This window comes from Orbicella franksi, chromosome 11, assembly GCF_964199315.1.
Source record: "Orbicella franksi chromosome 11, jaOrbFran1.1, whole genome shotgun sequence".
Lineage (NCBI taxonomy): Eukaryota > Metazoa > Cnidaria > Anthozoa > Scleractinia > Merulinidae > Orbicella > Orbicella franksi.
Window position 1 is genome coordinate 14,874,780 of NC_138155.1, and position 6,113 is coordinate 14,880,892.

Here is a 6,113-nt window from a genome sequence, read left to right on the forward strand (position 1 = left end):
GATCAGACCCGGACTGGCGGTCCGAGTTGATCCGGTCCGGCCGACTTTTGTACCTGCCTGTCAGAAATATTCCCAGCCAAAGCAATTTTTTTTTTATATATGTTTTCACTTTGTTTCGACTTTCTGCAATCCATGACTCACTAAAAAGACCCGCTTGCAATAGTTAGCTGGACTGTAGGATGAAATATTTAAGCACGCCAAATCTATTTCAGCTAATTAATTTTACCCATAAGTAGGTTGAATTTTCCCTAGAGAATTCCACGCCAGCGAGAAGGGTATACCGGGAGAAACGACACGAATCACTTGAGTAGAAGGGCCTTATTCCGGGGCGGATAGCACGACTGCAGCTTAATACAAGATGGCGGACCAGGAATGGTGATGCGTCACATGACTGGCCATATACCGCTGACCGGTAATGGCGTGACCTTTCTCTCTCTTGTTCTCTTACCTTTCTTAAGAACTGGAACAAAGGGTGTAAGCCGAATAGCTACTAAACTAGGGGAAGTCCTCTACGTAACAGATAAACAGTCTCTAATATATGATCGTCTTTCAACTATAACTATACTAATTAATGAAAAAGCTTCAAGAAGTCAGGATAACATATGTAAGGTCGGTAACATAAACGGGCTAACTACTGGTCATTCGTAATACGCTGCAGAGTGTTATATATATCAAAAGTCCGTAACATAGTCCTTGAAGCGCTCAGGGGGGCGTCGAGGGCGAGACGACCTTAGCTGGCAGGCATCCGTAGCGAGGTTGGATTCTGTTGGAGGAGACTGTGCTTCATCATCCTCATCAGGAACCGGTAGGTCAGGGCAATCGGTCACGATCTCAGTCGGGGTCTGGGCAAGGACTGGTACAACGTTCTGGTTGTTGCTGTAAGGTGGGGGTGTTGATATGTCCTCTGGGATATCAGGAGGTGCCGGTGGTCTGGCCTGTTCCTCGGTATCACCATCATCGTGGCTATCAGTGTGCGGTGTGCGATGAAGTAGAGGTGCGGACATCTCGGTTGGAACCTTGAAGCATTCAGAGAACCTTACGCGATAGGAAGAGCTGCGGAGTTGAGATCCGATGAACTTTCTGATGTTGCAGAACGGGGCTCCACTGATGTTACTAGGTACCGGTCGCGGCCGCGGGACTTGTTTCGGTCTGAGTGGAGGTACACGAGGTCACCAACTACAATGGGCGGATCTGGGCGCTTTTGTGCCAGTGGAGCTTTGGACTGTTCGCTATACAGGTGGTTCTTGAGTCGCATGAGGTGTTGAGTGCTACTGAGGGAGTTGTCACTGAAGGCGATCTGGGCGTTAGCAAATTGGTCCCTCTGAGTCCACATTTCGCGCGAAGAAAGTCCACGGGAGCGGATTAGAGAATTTAAGACAGCAGTTGCTACGGACAAGGCGAGTGTGGTTACTGCTCCACCCAACGGGTCTTGACGAAGGAGCTCAGCCTCTAGCTCTTGTACTGCCCTTTCGGCTACAGGATTTTTGTTAGGATTTTTTGCCTGGCCAATCTCTAGTGTGATCCTGTGCTGATGAAGAAGCGGATCGTCAACTAACGCCTTGAACCCAGGGGCAGGATTGGTGCGTATCATTGCTGGAGGGCCATCCATTGGACGCAAAGGGAGGCAAAGCTGTATAAGGGCATCACGCAGGGTCACGTGACGTTCATTGTCGACGAGTGCAGCTACGGTAAACGATGTCACTGTCTCTCGGAGGACTAGGATGAGCTGTCGGTGGCGCTTGATCACATCTGCCGCGAATGCTTGGCCCACTGCCTCGGGAGGTGCGGAAGTTGTTTGCTCCTGCTGAACTGTAGGGGTTTGGCGTAACGCGGCACAAGAGTGACAGCCACTGGTGACTCGGTCAACAGCCTTGTCCATATCTGGGGCATACAAGTAACGCTTCACGACATTCTTGAGCTGGTGGGAGGTGGGGTGACTCAATTGTATGTGGAGAGCAGTTAACAGGCCATCTAACACCTGGCGTGGAATGATTATGCATTCGCGGACTGGCACGAAAGGCTCATTGCGTTTAACGACCAGAAGTCCATCGCTAGCAACGGTAGCGACGTTCAAATACCTCTTGACGTCCTTGACATTGGTGGTCTTCCGGGAAGGTCTTGTGCCTTGAACAAGGTGTGCGTGCGTGCGTCGGAGGTCAGCACACTAAGCTTGTACTGCCAATCAAGCCGAACGGCTTGTGAAAGGTAGGCACACACTGCCTGATAGTACATCTTGCACAGACGTGGAGCGGACTACGGATTCTTGCGTACGACTAATGAAGGAGCAGATCTGACATCTCTCATCTTCACAAGAGGGAACATTACGACTAGCAAAGTCAGACGGTAAAATTGCTGAGCTTGATACCTGCTCACAACAGACAAGAATGTGGAGACGCGAGGGCTTGTCGAAAACTCACCACGACATAGCTTCTCATAGGCCTAGACGCAGGGCTTACTGTCTGTCAAGATGCAAGCATTTAGGGATGACTGAATGATGAACGGGCTAAAGTGCTTGGTTGCGGCTGCAATGGATAATGCTTCCACCTCACACGGTAACCACGTTGTCTGTGAACCACGCAGCTTGGCGCTAAAGAAGCCAGAGAGGTGCAGTTTCCCTTCGCGGGTGACATAAAGGGTGGCACCTATACCTGGTTTGCGGACGGCTCCGTCAGTCACAATCCAGAGCTGATCTGTTGGTCTGGGGAGGGTAATGGTGCGACAGGTTGAGAGTGCCTGTTGGGCGCTTGCAAAGGAGCTCCGGAGCTCATCAGTCCAGGCGATGGTTTCTTGGGACTGACGTCCAACGGTGACGTTATCTAGTGGGGCGAGAAGTGAGGAGCATCCAGGAAGCACACGAGATAAGACCTTGTAGGCACCTACGAAGGATCTCATCTGACCAACTGCATCTGGCGCGGGACAGGAGGCTAGAGTATTGACGCGGTGTTGACTAGCACAGAGAGTACCGGAACTCCAGATCCAGCCAAGTACGGTAGTGGTCTTTGGGTTGATGATTGTTTTTGATGCCGATAGTCGCAGATCACACCTGTAAAGAGCCTGGAGTACTCTCTTCCAGTTTTGGAGTAGCTCTTGAGGGCTATTGCCTCCGCAGTAGAAGTCGTCTGCAATCTTGGTGACGATTCCCTCCTGCAGTAGATCACCCAGAACGCGGCACATGATCTCTTCTAAAGCGATTTCTGAGCCGGGCATTCCCATCGCAGTGCGCGTATAGACTCTTACCCCTTTAAAAGGAATTGCAACACCACAGTATTTCATAGACTCGCGTGCAAGGGATATTTGGTAAAATGTACTGGTCAAATTTGAGATGATAATGTGCTTCCATTGTGCGATTTGTCGGAGAGTAGAGTCCACGTCAGGGAGCAAGGACGGCTGAGGCTTACTCTAGCGGCCAACATCCGCGAAGGCCGTGACGAGACGGGATTCACCATTGGTCTTCTTAACAAGGAATGATGGATTTAGGTATTCTACTGTGATATCAATCTCCTCAGGACCCTGGAAGACACCGAGCTCCTCAAGCTGGTCAAACTTATCTTGCAGCTCTACGAGCTTGCCATGTGCGTACTGAGGGAGGCGCCCCTTGCGTTGTGGGGGCTCGATGGGACCCATGTTTACTTTCGCCTTGAATGGGCCAGCTGCACCGTTGTAACCCGTGATTTTAGGGTCAAATATTGAGTCGTACTCGTTTAGCAGTGATCTGAAGCTGACTCGTATGTCTGGGGGCAGAAGGTTGTCGGGATCAATCTTCACGGCCGACGGGTGGCCGCCTGGCAAAGGGGGAGGCGAAGCTACACTAGGCTGTGGTACTTCAATGGAGTCGTCGCTGGGTTCGAAAACGGGTGTGGCTTGGCAGAAATGTTCATTGCGCCTGAGCATGCGAGGCTCGTTTGTGAGGTTTGCAATGCGTATCTTTCGAGCGACACTTGAAACGATGCTCGGCTGGGGCCATATCTGGGACTGCTGGAGTTTCCGAAAGCTGGGAGAATCGGTGCCTTGCTCGATAGCATACTCTGAATCAGGTTGGGCCTCTTCGGGTAGTTGCATTTCGATGAAATCGCCGGGCCAAATAGTTTCCTTGAACGGCGGAGCACGGAGCACAAATGCGCGACAGGCGGAAGCGTTGCAACCAGAGGAGGGGGATGATCCGTAAGTGAAGACCGTGCCATCCCCAAGGATCACTTCACGCTTAGCTGGGCGTACGGTCACGTCATTAGTTTCCATGAAAGGAGTGCCAGCGAGGATGTCGACATCCAAATTTTCGACCACCAGGCCCTCGAACTTAAATTCCTTGTTGTCACGGGTGAAGGTGATCCGGGTTTCACCGATGACTTGAAGTCTGGAAGAGCCGTCTGCTTGGTGAACTGACTGAGCGCTACTCACTATCGGAGACCCAAGTTTTCTTGCAGTGGCGTGCCTGATCATATTTCCTGTAGCTCCACTGTCTACGGTACCTCGCATAACATGGTGATGGAAGAAGACATCAAAATATGGGGACTGGCGGGTCTGGACTCGGTATACTACGGCGCCTGGGCTGGAATAATCACTTTCGTCTCCATCACAAGCAGTAGGGGTTCCATCAAAGGTGGCGTCTGGTTCTGCCTCTGCTTCTAGGATGCCAACAATCTGGCGAGCCTTGACCATGTAACGTCTGTCACTGTCGGGTAGGTATGTGCACTCGCTGAGGAAATGCCTTATATCTGAGCGGCCGGCTTGCTTACAGAGGGGACAAACCTTGCCTGGCCGAGGCCTTCTGGAGTCTGGCTTGACCGGGCCTTTGCTACTCGGTGGAGAGCGATGGTATCCATTACCGACCGCCGTACGGAGAATCTTTGCATCGTCGGAGGCTCGAATCTCTTCCAGTAGGGAAGTAAGGGCCTGTGACATTTCTGGTTTGATAGAAGCGAGTGTTCGGGACCTCAGTTCAGTACCATATCTTTGCTTGACAAGCCTAGGCAAACTCGGGTGGATAAGCTTCAACCATGTGAGTACAACAAGGTTTTCCAATGTTGGGGAGAGCTCTTCGTCTTCTTGCAGTGACTCACCGTGATAACTTAGACCACTGGTTCGAAGGAGTGAGTCCTCAACAAAGACCATAAGCCGCTGGTATAGATCTTCAGGGCGCTCGCCTGCCTCAAGTTGCATATCAGAAAAATCAATAAAGTGAGCTCCTGTAACTTGGAAGCCAAAGTGCTGTCTGATCGTTTGCCAAATAAACTTTAGAGAGGTCGAGTTTTTAACTAAAGTGCTCCTTGAAATAATTGGACAGTAGTTAGCTATTTGGCCAAGCATAAGCTCTAGAAAGCTAACCTTCTGCTGAGCAGTTAGACGTTTTGGAGCTGCGATGTCTTCACCGTCGTCTTCGAATCCTCTTAGTGGCTGGGCTTTCGTCTTTTTCAGCCAAGTAACTCCTTCAGCCAGAAAAGGGGCAAAGTTATTATCCAAGGACAAGCAGTATAACAAGTTCTGCCTCCAGTTCTCAAAGCTGTTAATTGTCTCCACCTTTGAAAGGCACCACTGCTTCGGTGCACGCGGAGTTGAAGCCATTCTGTATTGTGTAGAACAGGGATTCGTGCTGGAACAACGACAGGGTGCGCTGCTGTTACGCTCGGTTTTTCGGGCGGATTTTAGCTTGGACGAGGAATAAAAGAAGGCCTAGGTACGATCCCACCGATGCCACCACGCCAGCGAGAAGGGTATACCGGGAGAAACGACACGAATCACTTGAGTAGAACGGCTTTATTCCGGGGCGGATAGCACGACCGCAACTTAATACAAGATGGCGGACCAGGAATGGTGATGCGTCATAGACTGGCCGTATACCGCTGACCGGTAATTGCGCTGTTTTAGACGTCACGCTGCTTGTGAAAATGAAATGTATCCTCAGTTCTATTGTTCTTTTTTTGCCCTGTTTTATTTTTTGGCCGTCGTGTAAAACATACTGCAACGCAACTATATAATGATCGAAGCTCTACCCTTAATTAATTTTGAGACTTTTGCTAACACTTCCTTTGCTTTCGGAAGGCGTAATGCGTCATATTTACAGCAGATTGAAGGTCCGACGACAGTAGTTCGCAAATGCGGATCTTTTTTAAAGGTTT

The 6,113-nt window shown here is 50.4% G+C and overlaps 1 pseudogene; it reads right to left on the bottom strand.

Moving 5' to 3' along the window:
* Nucleotides 1–612: 612 nt before the first annotated feature.
* On the bottom strand, nt 613–5,935 carry LOC145503176 (uncharacterized; annotated as a pseudogene).
* Between the last annotated feature and the right edge of the window lie 178 nt (nt 5,936–6,113).